The 21,357-nt window shown below is 47.3% G+C and overlaps 1 long non-coding RNA gene across 2 annotated transcripts; it reads right to left on the bottom strand.

Annotated features, from left to right (window-relative positions):
- Positions 1-107: 107 nt before the first annotated feature.
- On the bottom strand, positions 108-20,303 carry LOC129051106 (uncharacterized). Of its 2 annotated transcripts, none has more exons than XR_010138011.1 (5): positions 20,167-20,303; positions 19,488-19,618; positions 17,651-17,842; positions 9,979-10,108; positions 108-848 (listed from the first exon to the last, which is right to left on the bottom strand). It is a non-coding gene; the product is annotated as an uncharacterized LOC129051106 (long non-coding RNA). The 2 variants fall into 2 exon arrangements; XR_010138010.1 differs by lacking the exon at positions 108-848 and adding an exon at positions 5,257-5,420.
- Between the last annotated feature and the right edge of the window lie 1,054 nt (positions 20,304-21,357).

Below are 21,357 nucleotides of genomic sequence, written 5' to 3'. Positions count from 1 at the left end.
AGAGACACCTGCTGGAACAAACGGACAGGAGGCTCCTGCAAGGGCACCTGGACCTGCTTTCTGAGCACATGGCTCTAAGGAAGTGGGGGAATGATGCAGGTTAGAAACAGGGTTGGGGTGTCGTCACCTTTTAACACTCCAGCAGGGAAGGTTTTTCTGCCTTCTCTGTCAAGACCTGAAAAATGTTATACTGTTGAGTGAATTCTTCCATCTTTCCTACCACACTTCAGATACATCATCCCCCCTCACTGTGACCACTGCTGAAACTTTCTTTTACAGAAATAAGACACTATAGAGAAAGCACATAGAAAGCGCTGGATATGCAATGGTCACTCTCCATTGTCCCATGCTGCCCGGACACCCCTCTCAGAGACCTCGCTCTCACAAGTCCTCCTCCCAGGCTGCTCTGCACTGCTCCTCTCACCCACCCTCTCCCCACTGCCATTCCCAGTTCGGCGGGGTCTGGCCCTGTTTTATTGCCAGCCCATTTCCCGGCTACACAAAGGAGGCCTTTGTAACAGCTCCTTCCAGATGTTGAGTATTTGGAAAACATTCCGATCAGAAGGTGCTTGTCCTCTAGATGCCCTTGGAAAAGGAAAGAATCTGGGACAGGGATTTGGGAGTGGTGGTCCCAGGTCTCAGAGTGGGGCTTCCCTGAGGGAACCGGGGGAAATCGCGGGTGCTTTAGAGCATCGTTACTACCATCCTCATCAGTTTCATCCCAGTCAATTCACTCACCACTTAACCGATGTTCCGGCAGAGACTCCACACCTCACCCCCTCCTCTGCGGATGCCTACGTTCCTTCCAGGTGACTGATGTGGTTGCATTCCTGCCTGATTTTATCCTCCTGTACAAAGCAAGAATTGTGATTCACACTCAAGCAAGACCGTAGCTTTGAGACGATGGGTGACTTTTAAATAGGAAATCAGGACTGGAACCTGGTGTTCTGATGCCAAATCCAATACTCTTCCATTACAACATACCTCCTCTTTGTGGAATTTCTTTGAGAAAAAACTATCAAGCCAATCTTTTGGGGTTCACCTGCAAGGTGGTAGCCAGATAGCCTACCATGACACCTCCTTTCTCTAGGGAACGCCAAGGCTCCGTTTCCCAGTGATTCTTGGAAAGTCAGGCAGGTCATCCATAAACAGAGAAATGGAGGCCCAGGGAGGTTGAACAGCTTGCCCTGGGCCACGCAGTGAGTGAGTTAGAGCCCAGGGCAGGATTGGAATCCAACTCTAGAGGGTCAGATCTCATGGGCCATTTCCCAAAGCTTAAGTCATGGGAGATGGGAGAGGCTTAGCGCTGAGGTTCAGCCATTCTCAGCCAAGCCCAGCCCAAGCCCAGGCAGCATCCTCCTCCCTGGCTCTCAGGGCCTCCTCCTGGTTATGGGTTAGCTCCTCTGTTTCCTGTGTCTACCCTTTGTTTCAGGCTGGCCCCAGTACTCCATATACCTCATTGGCAGATGTCCCCCTTAACCTCTCTGGGACTTGGTTTCTCCCTTTACAGAGAGAAACTCATTCCCCTTTATAGAGGTTTGTTGAAATCCATAAAAAATGACAGCTAGATAGCAGGAATATATTCTAGTCTTCTATAGCGCTGTAGAATGTCTATAGTTAACAATAATATATAGTTTCAAATAGCTGGAAGGATAGTGAATGTTCCTGACACAAAGAAATGATCAATGTTTGAGATGATGGATACACTAATTACCCTGATCTGATCACTATACATTATATGTGTGGAAACATCACCATGGACCCCAGGAATATGTACAATTATTATTTGCCAATTAAAACATTTTGTTTTGGGCTGGGCGTGGTGGCTCATGCCTATAATCCCAGCACTTTGGGAGGTCAAGGTGGGTAGATCACTTGAGTCCAGGAGTTTGAGACCAGCCTGGGCAACATAGCAAAACTCCATCTCTACTAAAAATACAAAAGATTAGCCAGGCATGGTAGCACACACCTGGAGTCCCAGCTACTCAGGAGGCTGAAGTGGGAGGATCACTGGAGGCCAAGAGGTGGAGGTTGCAAGTGAGCCAAGATCGCTCCACTGCCCTCCAGCCTGGGTAACAGAACAAGACCAGTCTCGAAAAAAAATAAATAGTTTTAATTAAAAAAAAAATAAAGACCAGGGAGACCTCAAATGAGAAGGACTGTGGAGGCAACAGGTATGAGAAACGTATGATAGGAGAGAGCTGCTTCAATAGGGTCAGGTTTAAATATTGGCTACTCCACCTACTGTCTCTACAGCCACTGAAAAGTTGCTTTTCTCTTCTGCTGAGTGGGGCTAGTCATAATGATGATATCTGGCTCGCAGCCATTGGGAGGATCTCCTTTAGTCCTCAAAATAGGGAATATAAACCATCCCTATTTGCCCAGGTTTGAGAGGTTTCTTGGGATATGAGACTTTCAGTACTAAATCCAACAAAGTCCCAAGCAAATAGGGATGAATTGGTCACTTTGCCTTAAAACAATCCATGTTTTTGATGGGTCAACTAAGAATGAGAATTTACAGTGGGGCTATGATAGCTTGGATTATTGTTTAGTTTTATACACACACACCCTTTCCTGCTATCCCCGTACCATGGTGTTGGCCTTGGCCGTGTGATGTGCTTTGGCTGATGGAATGTTAGCAACTGCACCGGGAGTACTAGCTGCCAGGTACTTGTGCACTTTGGCTTGGTTTGGGCTCCTGTGGTCACCTGAAGAAGCGTGTGTCCCAGGTTACAACTGGCCCTTCAGTCTTGGGTTGAGAAAAAACATGAGTCGACTAGGGCCCGAATGTGCTAGACTGTGTTAATCACCTCCCTGGGCTGCCCCCCACCAACCAAGGAATCACACCGACCTCAATTCATGGCCCTTTGCAGTGTGATGTTGCCGCTTGTGTCATCAAGAGCGGGAGTCTATTTCTCTCCCATCCCACACCTGGGGGCTGCCTTGTGACTTGCTTTGGCCAATAGAATGTGGCAGAAGTGAAGGGAGTGGGTTCTGGAGCCTAGCCCTTGAGAGATCTTGCCCTTTTGGAGCCCTGGGCCTGCCATATTGTGAGGAAGTCTGTCCAGTTTGCTTGAGAAGAAGCCACATGGAAGAGAATGGAAGAGCCCCAGTGGGTAACCAGCACCAAACTGCTGCACAGGTGAGGTTGTCTTGGACCCTACCCACATGAGTGAACCCAGGCAAGATCAGCAGATCAGCCCAAGCAACCCAAAGAATCATGAGAAAGAAATCATAATTGTTGTTTTAAGGTACTAAGTTTTGGGGTAGTTATACAGCAGTAGATAACTGATACCAACCCATAGCTTGGGATCCAAGCTTAGTCAATAGGCATACTCAAGCTAAGTTGCACATTGAGTCCACTGTAGATCACAGAACCACAGTCAGCCTTGCAGGACTGCAAATGCAGGATGAAATATCCCTTGTTTTAAGCCACTGAGTGTTCCAGTTATTTGTTTGCAACAGTCTTGTGTCAACAGCTGATTGACACGAGGGATTCAACCCTAGGAACACATGACTCCAAAGCCTGTTCTTAGCCTCATCACAATACTGTGCTGTTGTCCCTTAGGCCATGAAACATCTAAGACATATTGATCTCAGTTCCCAACTATTAATACATTCCCAAGCTGTCCAGAAGTGCCCAGAAACACTTTGTCAAACATGGGTACCATCATTGTAGAGCCTTCCAGATTGTTAGAAAAAGAAGGCAGTGGAGATTATGTGCCAAAAGAGATGGACAAGGAGCTATTTTGTAAACTCTATAACATTTGGCAAAGAATATATCCTTAAATACAAATTAAAATAGCTTAGGTCATACCCAGGAGTGCCAAGGCAGAGAGAAAACATTGGAGGAATAGGGAGGAAAATATAGAAAAACATGTTCATGACTTCAGGGTAGGCAAGTTGCAGACTCCATATATGTCCAAAAAACATAAAGATATTTTTATGAAGTTCAAAAATAAAGCTAAGCATGTTATTTGGGGACACATACATATGTATTAAAACCACAGTGAAAATAAAGGGAGTAATAAACAAAATTCAGCGTGTTTGTTGTTCTGGGGAGAAGAGAGAAGGGCAACTGAGGCCAGGCATGGTGGCTCACAGCTGTAATCCCAGCACTGAGGTCAGGAGTTTGAGGCCAGCCTCACCCATCTCTACTAAAAAATAAAAAAATTAGTGGCACGCGCCTGTAGTCTCAGCTACTCGGGAGGCTAAGGCAGGAGAATTGCTTGAACCTGGGAGGTGGAAGTTGCAGTGCACCAAGATCGTGCTACTGCACTTCAGCCTGGGTGACAAAGCGAGACTCTATCTCAAAAAAAAAAAAAAAAAAAAAAAAAGAAGAAGAAGAAGGGCGACCTAAAGGACTGCATAAAGAAAGTCAGAGTGGCTGGGTGCAGTGGCTCGGCGCCTATAATCCCAGCACTTTGGGAGGCTGAGGCAGGCAGATCATGAGGTCAGGAGATGGAGACCATCCTGGCTAACATGGTGAAACCCCATCTCTACTAAAAATACAAAAAAATTGGCTGGGCATGGTGGCGAGCTGTAGTCCCAGCTACTCGGGAAGCTGAGGCAGGGGAATGGTGTGAACCCAGGAGGCGGAACTTGCAGTCAGCTGAGATCGCGTCACTGCACTCCAGCCTGGGTTACTGAGCAAGACTCTGTCTCAAAAAAAAAAAAAAAAAGAAAGAAAGAAAGAAAAAGAAAGTCAGAGTGAGGCATGGATCATCTTCTAGATCTTCAGTTGAGTGGTAGAGTCTAGGTTTTCATTTTACCATTTTATATAAGGGTAGCATCCTCATGGGTGGGGTATACTGTGATGCTTAGATGTGTGGACGCTGAGTCTGAATCCTAGTTTGCCACTCATTAGAGTCTTACACATGCAACTTAACCTCTCAGTGCCTCAGTTTCCTCATCTGTAAGGTGTTGATGGCAACAGTACCTACCTCGTAGAGTTATTAGGAGGAAGTGCTTGAAACCGTGCCTGTGAGTTACATGTTATTAAATATATAGCCACCATTATACAATAAAATTGATTGAGTTGGGAGAGGAGACTCATCTGTGCTCCTTCATTAACTCAACACTGATTATGTATCTGCTCTCCTCGGGCACAGGTGCTCACATGCCAGGAGAAATAAGCTGGTGATTTATGTGGCACAGCACCATCGATCGATCTACAAAGGAAGCTTCAGTGCAGCCGTGTTGCTATACAGACCTCTCTCACCAAGGCGTCATGAACTGAAGGGCTGGGAGAGGCCTCGTGGAGGAGGAAGAGTTTCGCTCAGCTGCTTGGGTGTGGGACTGAATGTGGTTCCAGAACTGGTCGCTGCCTTCACCCGCTGACTCTGGTCTCGGCGATGACAGTGAGTTCCTTCTTGGCGCCTTGAATGGGAGGGATTGTCGTGCACTTGGGGAGGAGCTGGCTGTGGAGTTCAATCATTAATTTGCCACAATTAAACCAGAGACTTCTGTCTCCAGCAGCAGATAAGCAAGCAGAGAGCTAACAACGAGGAAGGGCGGGGCGGTCTGACAAACCGGTTGTGAAGGGCAGGCTAGGCTGATTGAGAGCTGATAGGGGACTGTCATTGCTTTATTGTGGCAATAACGCCGTCAGGCATCTGGGGAATTAGGAGGGAAAGCCTCAGCTGGCATTGGCTGCAGGCACAAGGGGGGAAAACCCCAGCCAGACTTTTTCAGTCTGCTGGGCCACCAGAGAAGGTTTTGGGGTCTCCGAGGCACGTGTGAGGCTGAGAGTTGGTGATCAGCTCCCCCGGTTCCTTCTTGGCGGGGCTACATGAACCGGGGACAGCTGGAGTGTTGAGGTTTGACATTCCCAAAGAGAAGCAGCTAAAGTCAAGAGGACTGTGTCACACAGAGATGGTGACCAGGGGAATGGAGTCCCTCGGAGGCAGGGAAGGAGGCAGGCAGCCTTAGGTTAGACTCCAGGAAGAACTGTCTCCTGAAGCAGTGATAATTGGAACGGCCAACATCTGGGTGCTTGCTCTGTACCCAGTGCTAGGTGCTTTCCATGAATTCACGAATTCCCGAAACCCACAGGTAGGTCCTTTTATTGCCCCTCTACAGAGATGACAAAAACTGGGTCCTGCTGAAATTAAACATCTTGCCCAAGGTAATGTAGCTCCGAAGTAGCAGAGACAGGAAGTGAAATTGCAGAGCTTCCTCTCGAAGCCTCTAGATGCTAGCCTACCTCTTCAAAGATGCCCATCAATCAGAGATGTAGGACAGTCTTATCTCTGGAATCTTCCTTGGTCTTCTTGTTCTGGCATTGATCAGCTGGTGTGCCATACACACACACACAGGCACACACATAGACACACACACATTATAGATATGCATACATGCTATGCATACACATCACATACAGGTACAAGCACACACATATGCACAAACATTGCACATCACACGCATCTACACACACGTTACATACATGCATATGCACATCACATACATGCACACACTACAGATATAATCCCTCCTCAACTCCTCCACAGCCCCCCACCACAAACCTTTAAGGTACTGGCATGACTGTAACAGAGTCACTGACCCTCAGTGGATTCTCTACCCCTGGACAGCTGTGGAAAGACCAGTGGCATTCCTGGGAGTACTTTGAGGGTTGTGCGGGGCCCAGCAACTCTTGGCTGCCGTAGTACCCTGAAAAACAATGGCCTTGAAGTTGTCCACCCTCACTGTGCTGGGCTACACTCATTGGGTCATGCTTCATTTTTGCAGAAGGCCCTTCTGTGAGTACTTTAAATTCCTGAAAAAGCTCATTACATTTTGCCATGGTCCTGAGGTGGTGACTGGGGACTGTCCCTGCTCTCATTGACTTGACTGAATTGAGGTCCAGATTAAGCCATGAAACAAAACCCAAAATGCAACCTCCCAAGCCCCCAACATGCCAAGACTGGCAGAAATTCTAAGACCAGGTAAAAGATGCTGCGCCCCCTCAAGTCTGTTCAATGATCAGGCAGGGACTAGGGAATGCTGGTTTGACTGGTGTGCTCCTTCCCCGCCTCCTCTGTTGGGGGTCATGTTTGCTTTGTGTTCTTGGCTACAGGGTTAGCAGGAAGGAGATCATCAATGCATCGTTGCGTGTGCTGTTCTATGATTTTTCTCCATTCTTCACCCTGGAAGGAGTGAATTTATGGACCTGTTATGGACTGACAGATGCCCTCTGCAGAATTAGAGGTGGCCTGGGATGGAGGCTGGGTTCTGAGACTTACATCTTGAGCAGGATTTCTCAGTCTCAGCACCGTGACATTTGAGGCTGGGTCATTCTTTATTATTATTATTATTAGTAGTAGTAGTAGTAGTAGCAGTAGTATTTTGAGACAGAGTCTTGCTCTGTTGCCCAGGCTGGAGTGCAATGGCTTGATCATGGCTCACTGCGACCTCCGCCTCCTGGGTTCAAGCGATTCTCCTGTCTCCGTCTCCCGAGTACCTGTGATTACAGGCGACTGGCACCACGCCCGGCTAATTTTGTAATTTTAGTAGAGATGGGGTTTCACCATGTTGGTCAGGCTGGTCTTGAACTCCTGACTTCAGGTGATCCACCCACCTCGGCCTCCCAAAGTGCTGGGATTACAGGCATGAGCCACCACACCTGGCCTGGATCATTCTTTATTACAGGGTTTTGTCCTGTGCCTTGTAGCGTGGTGAGTAGCATCTCGGCCTCTACCAACTAAATGCCTGTACCACCCTGGCTTCCCAGTTGTGACCATGAAAAACCTCTCCAGACATTGCCCAGTGTCTCCAGAGTAGGGGGTGGGGCAAAAGTGTGTGGGTTGAGGAGCACTCGTACAGACGACTTCAAAGTTTTGGGGCACGACTGACTTCCTGCCAACAGTCACTCTGCCCCTCAGTCCCTTTGCTTCTCTCTCCACCCCTGCCCTTCCCATCTGTTCAATGGGCACTTCGATGGCCATGAACTAAACCATTTACTCTGTGAGTCAGGAGGAAAGCAAAACCCCAGCCACATCTCACGCTGGAGAAACAGGACTTTCTTTCCTTTCCCCTCAAAGTTCTAGTTTTCCGCAAGGTCCCCAGATGGCCAACTGAGAGCCTTTCGTCCACTCTGCAGGCGGGACAAGCAAGCAACACAAACACCCTCTGTCCTTCCTCCAAAGGGAGAAAAGAGTTTTCCTCCCTCCCTCCATCCTTCCCCTCCCCTTTCAGAAACTCTTGGGTTGTGTTCCCCTCCTCCCCCCCCCACACCGCCCCCACTCAGTCCGCTTACACCGCCGACCCCTCCCCAGCCATTGCCCATTCACTTCCCTCCCCTTCCCCTGGTACACCTGACTTATTTATTTATTTATGGCTGGAGTATTTGAGCTCAGGGTTAGTTCGGGTCTATTAAGTTTGCTCCTTTTCCTGCCTGGGAACCCGGGTAATGAGTAACCATAGCGTGCTTTGGGCAGCTGTCTCCGACAAACCGAGAGACGCCGTGGGAGCCGCATAAGGGAGCGTTTGTTCTGTGCCTTCTCAATAGTTCCTTGTGCGGGAGGCAGGGTGATGGGAGGGAGGGAGGGAGAAGGGAAGAAAGAGACAGACACTAAATCACTGCACTTTTGACAATTCCTCTCTTCTCTCCCACCCCCCATCCTCCCCCACCTACACCGATCAGATCTTTGGGGTGGACTTAAGACTTTAAGACTTTTGTTGCTGTTTCCATGAGCCTGGGGAGAGGCTCCTGTGTACCTCGTGGGGGTACTTTTGGGTGAGTTGCAGACTACATGGGGCCTGAGGGCTGATTTTTAACATGGGGATGGTTTAGGTGTCCTGGATCTCTCCCACTGTGTGTGTAAATTAACACAATGCCTATTGTTCCCTAGTTCATTTAATGATCCAATAAATCTCTAGGTATCTATTCCCAACCTTGTGGCCTAGATATGCTATAAAGCTGTTTGAAAAGTGCTTTCATAAAGCAGTCCAAGTGTATTACGGGATTAGTCATATGTCCCACAATCAACATGGGACTCGTTAGGGCCTTCCTTGATTTGTATCATTATGTAGACAAGAGAGACAGGCCAAGAAATATATTGTACATATGGCTTTTGGAAAATATCCTAAGTGATAGCCATATTCATTCATTCACTGCATGGGGATTTAGCATCCATTATGTGCCAGCTGTTTGGCTAGGTCTCAGGGGCAACTACAGAAATGAACAGGGCATGACTCTGGCTCTCAAATTTGCAATGGGGTAAGAAAAATAAGAAAGAACCCATGTCCCCGAATTACGGTAATATAAGTTAAGCTGGAATACGTGCCGTAAGAAAGGTACAAGCAGAATATCTAGAGAGAGGAGAGGAGGGAAGATGAAAATATTTTGGGAGCATGAAAGAAAGCTTGGCTTCAGGAGAAAAAGATGAAGGGCAGCCCCTCCTCCAGGCAAAGGAAAAGTTTTAGCCAAGAAATGAAGGCAAGCAAGCATGGGGCATATTTGGGGAACAAGGAAGGGCTGGGTTGGTTAAGACGTGGGCAGATGAATCACCATCCATGCTGTGTTTTAGACAGATTAATCAGGCTGTAGTGTGTAGGGTACATTTAAAGGGGAAGAGATTAGAGATGACAGTTAGAAGTAGATGCCACTGGTCTAGTTGGAAGAAAATGAGAAAAGACAGGATGGGTGAGATGGTGGAGCATAGGATTGTGGAGGGGGGGGTAGCAACTGACCACATGTTGAAGAGGGCCCAGTGGAGGTAGCCCTGAGGCTTTAAGCCTGGGTGGCCAGGAAGAGAAATCTGGAAAAATAGCATGACACATCATCAGGAGGTCCAAGGATGGCTCAGAACTGAGTAGCAAGATCAGTGGTCTGGTTTGGATGTGCTAGATCTGAGAGGCACCGAGGGACAGATGTCTGAAAGCCAAGTGGCAACAGAGGTCTAGAGCTGGGGAGGATGTCAGGGGCGCTGTCTCTCCCTAGCATCCACCTCTAATGCTGGCACCAGGGTGGAAACTCACCCTTGAAATGTGAGCTGGATCTCCTTCCTTTGCCCATCGAGATCTTGTCTCCGTTTCACCCCAGATCTGTGCCCCAAGAGCTGCCCTGTAGGGATTGCATCAGCAGGCTTCCTTGGCCACTGGATTCCAGCTGAGTTCAGCAAGTGGAGCGAATAGCAGAAGATTAGAGGGTGGAAGGAAAGTAGCCTCAGTTTCTGGCAGGCTGTTCTTACTCTGCAGCTGCCGTCTCTGGATTCTGGAAACATTCTGCTCTCCTTGTCCCGTCTGACTTCAGAGGGTGGGGATCATGCCTTCCCACCATTGCTGGTCCCCTGAACCTGCACTCTCCCTTGCTGGTTCCTTGAACCCTGCCCGTCCCATAATACATCATCTCTGTCTTAAACTCTTTTCAGTCCCCCAAATTGATTGTGCTGTTTGTATCCTGTTAGGACCCTGATTCATCCAAAAACTGGAGTCAAAAGTCACACAGGGCCAGGCACGGTGGCTCACGCCTGTAATCCCAGCCCTTTGGGAGGCCAAGGTAGGCAGATCACTTGAGGTCAGGAGTTCGAGACCAGCCTGGCCAACATGGTGAAACCTCAGCTCTACTAAAAATACAAAAATTAGCTGGACGTAGTGGTGCATACCTGTAGTCCCAGCTACTCAGGAGGCTGAGGCAGGAGAATTCCTTCATCCTGGGAGGTTGGAGGTTGCAGTTAGCCGAGTCATGCCACTGCACTCCAGCCTGGGCAACAGAGTGAGACTCTGTCTCCAAAAAAAAAAAAAAAGACACACAGAACAAATCCTTTTTCTCTTCTTTTATGCATGGTATTTCTGATCAAACAGAGGCCTTATAATAATGGAATGGACAAATAATTATTACAATTGAGAAAAGTTTCATAAACCGAAGCAGTTTGCAAATTTTCTAGGTTTCTTCTATCATTCAGATTATTAATGTACCAGTTGTTGATCTCTTTCTCTTTAACATTTCTGGAGTTTTCTCTGTCATTGTTTGTTGGCTTCTGACTTCCCCAGGGGACTTCACATCTTTCTCTTAGTGCCAAGGTGAGTTGCTCCAACTGAAGCTCCTCTTTTTGAGCAGCTTCCACCTTCTTTCCTCTGGCAGTGGCAGAAGCAAGCTGTTTGCCCTGGTGAGCTACCTCCAATTGAACCATCATCATCTGAGCATCAGAGAATTCTGAGCAGGAAAATTGAGACTTCTTCCAAAGTCTTCCAGTTTATTGAGACTTCTTCCAAAACTTAGGAAAATGTTTAGCTGGAAGATAGTCTGTAAGTATCAGTCTGTTTTAAAATACAGGCATGCACACCGTGCCATGATAGCTTTCCCGTCTCAGTAGTTGCTGTGACTGTCTTTGTGTTTTGTTTTGTTTTGTTTTGTTTTGTTTTGTTTTGAAATGGAGTCTTGCTCAGTCGCCCAGGCTGGAGTGCAGTGGCGCGATCTCGGCTCACTGCAAGCTCTGCCTCCCAGATTCACGCCATTCTCCTGCCTCAGCCTCCCGAGTAGCTGAGACTATAGGAACCCGCTACCATGCCCGGCTAATTTTTTTTTTTATTTTTAGTAGAGATGGGGTTTCACCATGTTAGCCAGGATGGTCTCGATCTCCCGACCTCATGATCCACCCGCCTCGGCCTCCCAAAGTGCTGGGATTACAGGCGTGAGCCACCGCGCCCGGCCATGTTTTGTTTTTTGAGACTGAGTTTCACACTTGTTGGTCAGGTTGGAGTGCAATGGGATGATCTCAGCTCGCTGCAACCTCTGCCTCCTGGGTTCAAGCAATTCTCCTGCCTCAGCCTCCCGAGTAGCTGGGATTACAGTCACCTGCCACCATGCCCAGTTATTTTTGTATTTTTAGTAGAGACAGGGTTTCACTATGTTGGCCAGGCTGACCTCAGGTGATCCACCTGCCTTGGCCTCCCAAAGTGCTGGGATTACAGGCGTGGGCCACTGTGCCCAGCCAGCTGTGACTGTCTTTATCATGACCTCTTAATGCATGGATTGGGAGCTGCAAGGAGTAGATCCCCAAGTGGGACTAGCATGGATCCCAAGGTATTTATTGGAAGGATTATGTCAAAACAAAGCAACCACAACAACCAAGAAAGAATGAAATATCAACAGGAAGGACAGAAAGAATATAGTCCATCTTCAGGGCACGTGTGGAATGAGTTTTCTCTGCACGGAGCTTTCTTCTCTCACTTTACAGATCTGCTTTCTTCATTTGGGAAGAAACATGAGCACTGTCTGGCCCTTGGCTTTTACATCTTGCAGCTTTCACTGAAGGCGAGTTTCCCTTATTCAGTTCTAGTCAGCCAAATCTCAAGGCAGGAGTCTGATTGGATTAGCTAAAGTCAGATGCCCATCTTTGGACCCGTCAGCTGTAGCCAAGGGGAGGAAGAAGGCCATACACCAACAGAGCTGCTCCTGCCAGAACCGTGGGATGAGGTGGGAAGTGTTGTTCTCAAAGGAGGAGCGGGTACCAGGTGGAATAATTTGCATTATAGGCATTCTAAGGCAGCAATTAGTTTTAGAAACAAACTTATCACATAAAGAGACTCTCAGCTCAGCAAACACTATTTGACATATTCGCAATTTAATAGAAGCTCTCAGTTCAATAAACAACTATATGAACTGAGTAACTGCAGTGTTGATGTAGGAACAAATCATTATTTTCTGATTGTTGATGGACATGATAAGCAGAGTCTACTACTGAGATGGGAAAGGCATCGTGGCACAGTGTGCATGCCTGTATTTTAAAACAGGCTGATACAGACTATCTTCCAGCTAAACATTTTCTTAAGTTTTGGAAGAAGTCTCAGTATACTGGAAAAGGCCCAATTCTCCTCCTCAGAATTCTCTTCTGTACAGTGCTGGGTGCATAGGATACATCAGAGAAACCTGCTTCTAAAGGCGATAAATAATAGGTGTGTTAAATTAGTAAATTATATTATCTACTGGAAGTTGATAAGTGCTACAGAAAAAGAAAAGGAGAGCAGAGTTGAGACAATCTCCAGTGCTGGAGGGAGGCATGGCCGTTGGGTTGCAATTTTAAATAGAGGCTGAGAGCTCTTTAAAAAGGAGACATTTGGGGCCGGGCATGGTGGCTCACACCTGTAATCCCAGCACTTTGGGAGGCTGAGGTAGGTGGATCACAAGGTCAAGAGATCGAGACCATCCTGGGCAATATGGTGAAACCCTGTCTCTACTGAAAATACAAAAATTAGCTGGGTGTGGCGGCCGTGCGTCCATAGTCTCAGCTACTTGGGAGGCTGAGGCAGGAGAATCACTTGAACTCGGAAGGCAGAGGTTGCAGTGAGCTGAGATTGCGCTACTGCACTACAGCCTGGTGACGGAGTGAGACTCTGTCTCAAACAAGTAAACAAACAAACAAACAAAAAAAGGAGACATTTGGCCAGGCACAGGGGCTGAAGCAGCATTTTGGGAGGTCAAAGCAGGAGGATTGCTTGAGGCCAGGAGTTCAAGACAAGCCTAGGCAACATAGCGAGACCCTCATCTCTACAAAAAATTTTAAAATTAGCCAGGCATGGTGATGCACGCCTGTAGAACCAACCACTTAGGAGACTGAGGCAGGAGGATCCCTTGAGACCAGGAGACTGAGGCTCTGGTGAGCTATGATAGCATCAGTGCACTTCACAGCCTGGGCAACAGAACAAGACCCTGTCTCAAAAAATAAAAAAAGAGAGGGGGGGACATTTGAGCAAAGATTGGAGGACATGACATTTCCTCTGTTCTTATTGCATACTTCTGCTGCTTAGTTTAGTACCCCATTAAAAGTAACGTTTGGGTTGGAAATAAATACTATTTAATAATGACTTGACCCATTATTTCTTGCTTCTAATTTGTGGCCATTAAAAGAAATGTAAACCCTTCAAGGACACAAAGAGAGAGATTTCCATGCTTCATATGTTCCGGTTGAACCAAGTCAAGTCATAGATTTTAGAACAGCAAAGAATGTTGCCCCACCCTTTCGTTTTATAGGTGAATTGTGAATGCCTGGCCAAAAGCCATATGGTGAGCTAGAAATGCAGTGGTGATTAATATGAAATCAAATGCATCCACAGAAATGCACTTCAACAGACTGACTCAAATGGCCAAGAATGGAGAGCAGACAGTCCCTTCTTATTTCCCTGGCTTATATTAAAAATTTCTAGATCTCACCATTTGCCATTAAATATTACATTCCAGCTGTTTTTGATGATATTGGTAGTATTGCATTGCTATATTGGGAAACATTAAAATGACAGTGTTTTTCAAATGTGCCTTTATTCACAAGGTTCATTTGGAATGCCAGCATAAGACTAGACCATCACTCAGAGAGCGTTTCTCCTCATTACTCACGAGCTGCTTGCTCTTCCCTTCTCCCTTTAACTATTTGTCTCTATTTGTACCATATGTTACTGGTCTTGATTATAATTTTTAGAGATGTGTTTTTGCTGAGGGCACCTCCTATCATTTTTTTTTTTCATTTTTTTTTTGAGATGGAGCCTTTCTCTGTCTCCCAGGCTGGAGTGCAGTGGCATGACCTTAGCTCACTGCAACCACCGCCTCCCAGGTTCACACGATTCTCCTGCCTCAGCCTCCCGAATACCTGGGAGTACAGGCGCATGCCACCATGCCCGGCCAATTTTTGTATTTTTAGTAGAGACAGGGTTTCACCATGTTGGCCAGGCTGGTCTTGAACCCCTGATCTCAAGTGATCTGCCTGCCTCAGCCTCCCAAAATCCTGGGATTGTAGGCATGAGCCACTGTGCCTGGCCTCATTTTCTTAAATAACAGCTTTATTGAGATATTATTCACATTCCATGAAGTTCACCCTTTAAAATGTACAAATCGGAAAAGGCATACATTGATCACCACTGTCTAATTCCAGAATATTTTCAGCACCCCCAAAAGACACCCCATAACCATAAGCAGACATTTCTCATTCCTTGCATCCCCCAGCCCCTGGCAACCACTGATCTATTTCTGTCTTTAGAGATGTGCCTATTCTGGATATTTCATATAAATGGAATCATGCAGTTAGTGGCTTTTGTGTCTGGCTTCAAGGTGCATCTATGTTGCAGCATGTATAAGTATTTCATTCTTTTTCATGGCTGAATAATTCCATTTTATGGATATATCAATCTATTCATTCATCTGTTGATGAACATTTGAGTTATTTCTACTTTTTGGCTATTATGGTTAATGCTGCTATGAATATTTGCGTACAAGTTTAGTATAGACATACGTTTTCAGTTCTCTTGACTATATACCTAGGAATGAAATTGCTGGGTCATATGGTAACTCTATATTTAATCATCTGAGGATCACCAGACTGTTTTCCAAAGTGGCTGCAGCATTTTACCTTTCCACCAGCAGAGGATGAGGGTTCCAATTTCTCCACGTGCTCACCAACATTTGTTGTTATCATGTCATCTTCAAATAGAGATAATTTTGCTTCTTTTTTTTTTTTCCAATCTGGATGACTTTCTTTTTGCCTAATTGCTCTGGCTAGAACCTCCACTACAATGTTGAATAAAAGTGGTAAGAGTGGACATACTTGTCTTATTCCTGACAAGAAACCATTCAGTCTTTCACCATTAAATATGATGTTAATTGTAGGTTTTTCATAGATGCCCTATGTCAAGTTGAGGAAATCCCCTTCTATTTCTAATTTGTTGAGTGTTTTATAATGAAAAGGTGTTGAATTTTGCTAAATGTGTTTTCTGTGTCAATGGAGATGATCATGTGATTTTTGTCCTTTGTTCAATTAATATGGTGTGTCACATCGATTTTTCTATGTTAAACCATCTTTGCATTCCTGAGATAAATTTCACTTGGTCATGGTGTCTGCTCTTTTTATATGTTGCTGGATTTAGTTTGACAATATTTTGTTGATGATTTTTGCATCTACTCATAAGGAATATTGGTCTGCGTTTTTCTTTTCTTGTGGTGGCTTTGTCTTGTTTTAGTATCAAGATAATAACACTGGCCTCATAGTATGAATTGGGAAGTTGTCCCTCCTCTTCTATTTTTTTGGAAGAGCTTGTAAGGGATTAGTCAATTCCTCTTTAAATGTTTGGTTGCATTCATCCATGAAGCCATCTGGTCCTAGGCTCGCCTTCATGTGGTTTGGTTTTGTTTTAACTAATTCAGTCTCTTTTTACTTGTTATGGGTCTGTTTAGATATTCTATTTCTTCTTGACTCAAATACTTTTTGAAAATAGGTAGGTTAAAAGTCAGCTTGTCAAAGTAATTAAAGAGTTGTTCTTTTCATTTGAAATGATTGCTGTTGGTAGTGTTGAACTTCCACTGTGGTTTTGAGTGGTAAAACCATGGAATGAGAGCCCCCTGCACTTCAGGGCCTGGTGTGATGCTCCTCATTAATGTCATGCTAGAAAGCTCATTGTCTGTCTCTCAATCCCAGTTTCCTCATCTGCAAAATGGGCTTAATCACATCATCCTTAAAGGGTGTCAAGGGAATCAGGTGAGACATCCATCTCATGCCTAGCATATAGTAGACCCTCAATAATGATGATCTGTTTTCTCTAGCAATATATATCTGATACTCATCCACTAGGCACTGGGGACCCTTCTAGGGACTAAGGATACAGAGGTGAGCAAAAGCAGAGACTCTGGTGGTTACATTCTAATGGAGGAGAGATCAAAATAAACAAACACATAGAAAGGGTCTAAGGAGGTCTTTGCCTGATTTTAAGCCAACAGAGACATGGGCACAGCAGTCAGGCAGGTGCAGCTCCCATGTGTGATTTTTAATGATCAGAGCTAGGCTGGAGGACCTGATTGTCCTGGGACCAGGTGGGCTTGCCTGAGCTCTCAGTTCCCCCTTTCAGTTTAGCTCTAGGGACAGTCTTCTGAGGCCAAGTTAGGATCTGTAGAGCAGGACTACTTCTGAGACTCAGTGTCCAGGCCTTACAGACTTTAGATAAATTAGCAGCTGACTCCAGAAACCTGGGCCCATGGCTCTTGCCCACCAGTCAGTGGCTTGTTCTGAGGACAAGGTGGGGAAAGTGGCCAGGAGCATGACTCTGTTGGGGGCTTTTCCTGTGCTCAGTGGAGGCCTCTTCCCCTATTCAGTGGGGGCTCTTATAATCAGTGGGTGGCTCTTCCTATACTTAGTGAGGTTCTTCCCCTTTTCAGTGGGGGCCTCTTCCCCTATTCAGTAGAGATCTCTTCTCATACTTGGTGGCAGGGGTAGGGGTGCGGGTTCTTCCCATAGTCAGTGGGGGGCTCTTCCCATGGTCAGTGGGGGGCTCTTCCCAAAGTCAGTGGGGGGCTCTTCCCATATTCACTGAGGGGCTCTTCCCACAGTCAGTGGGCGGGGGGGGCTCTTCTCATATTGACTAGGGGATCTCTTCCCATTCAGTGGGGGGCTCTTCCCATAGTCGGTTGGGCTCTTCTCATATTAACTAGGGGGGCTCCTCCCATATTCACTGGGGGGGCTCTACCCATGGTCAGTGGGGGGCTCTTCCCATAGTCAGTGGGAGGGCTCTTCTCATATTAACTGGGGGGGCTCTTCCCATTCAGTGGGGGGCTCTTCCCATAGTCAGTTGGACTCTTCTCATATTAACTAGGGGGGCTCCTCCCATATTCACTGGGGGGCTCTACCCATGGTCAGTGGTGGGCTCTTCCCATAGTCAGTGGGAGGGCTCTTACCATGATCAGAGGGAGGCTCTTCACGTAGTCAGTGGGGGACTCTTTCTATGGTCCCTGGGGAGCTCTTCCCATGGTCAGTGGGGCGTTCTTCCCCTCTTCAGTGGGGGTTTCTTTCTCTTTTCAGTGGAGATCTCTTCCTGTACTCAGTGGGGGCTCTTCTCTTGTTTCTCCTCTATCCCAGTTCACAGGGCACTGTGTGAGAAGGTGACAGGGCACTGTGTGAGAAGGTGACAGGGAAGTGGGAGGCACCTTTTACAGCACGGTGGGAGAAGGCTCTTCTAGGGAGGTGACATTGGGCAGAGAATCGAGTGGTAGAAGTGAGCCAGACATGCAAAGCTCCTGGGCACAGGAGGGTGTCCCAGGCAGAAGTGATGCCTCATTGGTACGTTTGAGAAGCAGAAATGGTCTTTTCTGCCTCCTTTACTCCCTCCCTGTGTCTTTTTTTTTTTTTTTTTGAGACGGAGTCTTACTCTGTCACCCAGGCTGGAGTGCGGTGGTGCGATCCCAGCTCACTGCAACCTCAGCCTCCCCGGGCTCAAGTGATTCTCCTGCCTCAGCCTCCCGAGTAGCTGGAATTACAGGCGCCCACCACCACACCTGGCTAATTTTTGTATTTTTAGTAAAGACGGGGTTTCACCATGTTGGCCAAGCTGGTTTTGAACTCCTGACCTCAAGTGATCCACCTGCCTCAGCCTCCCAAAGTCCTGGGATTACAGGGGTGAGCCACCCCTCCCGGCCTCTCCCTGTGTCTTTTTACTCAACCTTTCTAAATCTCATGCAGACTCCATCTTCCTCAGAGCCCGCTGGTGCTGGGAAAAACAAAACAACCCAAGTTTCCAGCCGTGGCTCCTTAGCGACAAAATCTCTTAGTCAGGTGTGGAGCCCCGAGTCCTTGAGCTCCACTGCCGGTTGTCCAAGACAAAAAACTTTAGAGGCATCAAAGACCACTTCTTTGCTGAGGTGGATCAGAATTGGCCTGAAAACCTATTTGCCTTTCCAGAGAGTTTTCTTTTTGGTTTATTTAGTGGCTAGCAGCAGTCTCTCCAAGGGAAACCACTGGATTTATGAATGAGAAAATGAAGGCTTATGTTTAAGCCTCGTCTCTGGTAAGTTGCGTGATGCTGAGGGGCAGATGTTTACAGTGGCTCCCTGAGGGTGCAGGCCTCGCCCTGGCAGGTGGCTGGGTTTCTGCCATGCTGTGGTCCTATGCTCACCTGCCATGTCCTCTGAGGTCATCGGATGTGGCTTAACCTCAGCTTTCAAGGACAGAAGGCGACTCTTCTAGCACCTGCCATGACCCTGACATTTCCTGCTTCCCAGAACCGTCTATGCTTCTCTACCAGAAGAGCTCTCTACCCAGGGACATGTCAGCCAGGTGGAGGGGTCAGGCAGTGATCCGCAGGGCGAGAGGGTTATTCCCTGGGATACCCATCAGGTCCTATTCCTGGGTAATCTGACTAAAGTCTTATTTTCTTCGGATGCAAAATCTCACCTGGGCTAGGACGGATTAGCTTGAAGATCTGTAGAGGTGCAGCTTCTGGCACCAGAACTTTAGATACTGGATGAATATTGACAGGGACTTAGTGCAGAGGGAGGCGTGTTATCTTTAATGCTGGGCTTAGAACCTGGGCTCACTAAAGTGAGGGCTTCAGCAACAAATTGGGCTGGTCATCTCTGTAGGACATCTCCTGCAGGGTGGCTGATTTCTGTCAAAAGCTCAGTGGCTGATTCTTCTTCCCAGGGAGACCCACAGTGGGGCCCCATAAGCAGGTTTTGGCTTCCTGGCTTAGTTGATTTAGAACAGGTCTATTAGGTTGAACTGAATGACGTGTCCTACCTTCTTCGGATAGCCTGGGCAGCTGATAGGCCCACTGTCAGGCAGGCTACCCTAGGTCTTGGTGGTTGCTGCTGCCTCGCTGTGTGACCTTGGGTGAGTTGCTTTCCCTCTCTGGGCTTCACTTTATACCTCTGTAAAATGAAGGGTTGGATAGATTTCTTAAGAACGTGCCTTTCACTTCTAGGCTGAAGGATCAGATCCTTATCATCTCTCCCTGCCCTGGGCCTGACACCTAGAAGCCTCTCAATAAACATTTCATTGAATGAGTGAATGAATAAATGAATAACAATGTGACGGTTTGTTATTTTTTTCATCAGCTGTGTTTTTTCTACAGAGCCCATGGAAAAGACTTACGGTGTATGACCTCATCGGAGACTTGTACATGGGGCCAACCCCTCATTTTCCCACAGGAAACCCACACTCTAATTAAGGGCTGACCCTGAACTTGAATCTGAGTCTTCTCTTTCTTCAACAGAGAGCCATCTCTCCAGCCCGGCTGGCAAGGAGACAGGTGATGTTACAGGAAAAATACACAGCTTGTGCCCTTGGAATTACCGGAGTTCAAAGCCTGTTCAGCATCTACCCACCATGTGACCCGGGTCGAATTCTTCAGTTTCTCTAAGCCCATTTTCTCATCTGTAAGGTGGGGAAGTGTAATCAGTTCTGAACCCACATATACCTCACTGGGCTTGAACAGGCCTGAGTAGGCATGTGGGGCTTTACTAGCTAGCCATCCTTTCTGCCGCTCTCCCTCATTCTCCTTCTGGCCCCGCAAAGTCCTTGGTGGAGGAGGCAGTGGAGACAGAACCTTTGGTGTTGGGTGAGGTACGTGAGGAGGCTGATTTCAGAACCTCCAGGAAACAAAGCTTTAGTGTTCCGAGGGCAGTGCCCGCCTGTGCCTCCTCCTCACAGTGGGTAGTAGGAGTGGGGTGGGGCCGAGGCATTTCCCAGCACAGCTCAATCGCATCTCCTGCACCTGCCCTTGTGGCCTGCTCACTGGAAAGGAAGAAATGACCCAGGGAGAAGGGAGGGCATTTGAGGTGAGTGCCTGAACTGATGTCTTAGAGAATATTTGCATGACAAAGCTTCTTGCAAAATCTGGGTAGGACTTCCAGTTAACCCCCTGGAGGAGGCTTGGGGAAGTTGTGCTCTGAACCCACACACACCAGGTCGCTGTTCTGTGTTGCCCTATTTGGTTTTGCTAGTTCTGCCACAGGGAGAAGGTGTGTTCTGGATGGGTCCCCTCCCTCTGTCACCTGGTGCCGGCACTTCTGGGTGTCTGGGTCTTTCTGAAGCCGTTTCATTCACGTTTCCCCTGGATATGAGACTGTGTTGTGTTTGTTCTGACTGCCCTCTTGTAGAAGAGAGGGTAGCTTTGCTTTTCTCTCCATCATGCCCCTGGAATGCACTTCTTTGCCACACTCCAGCCTTTGACTCAGTCACCTCCACATCACCCTTTCACCAAACTTCTCTGTCTGCTTTTAAAGCCAAAGTCAACTTGACTAGACCCTTTGCTGACACTGCCGTTTGCTGAACTAGCTTTGAATTCCAGTTATTCCAAGGCACAACCTGTGGATTTTCCTTTTCTTTTTTTCTTTTTTTGGTACAGGGTCTCTCTTTGTCATCCAGGCTGGAGCGCAGTGGCACAATCACGGCTCACTGCAGCCTTGATCTCCTGGGCCCAAGCAATCCTCCCACCTCAGCCTCCCAAGTAGCTGGGACTACAGGCACATGCCACCATGCCCAGCTAATTTTTGTATTTTTTTGGTAGACACGGGGTTTCACCATGTTACCCAGGTTGGCCTCGAATGCCTGGGCTCAAGCGATCTGCCCACCTTGGCCTCCCAAAGTGCTGGGCTTACAGGCGTGA

This window comes from Pongo abelii, chromosome 19 (assembly GCF_028885655.2).
Source record: "Pongo abelii isolate AG06213 chromosome 19, NHGRI_mPonAbe1-v2.0_pri, whole genome shotgun sequence".
Lineage (NCBI taxonomy): Eukaryota > Metazoa > Chordata > Mammalia > Primates > Hominidae > Pongo > Pongo abelii.
Note: the sequence above shows the minus strand (reverse complement) of the source record. Positions and strands in the feature narration are given on the sequence as shown.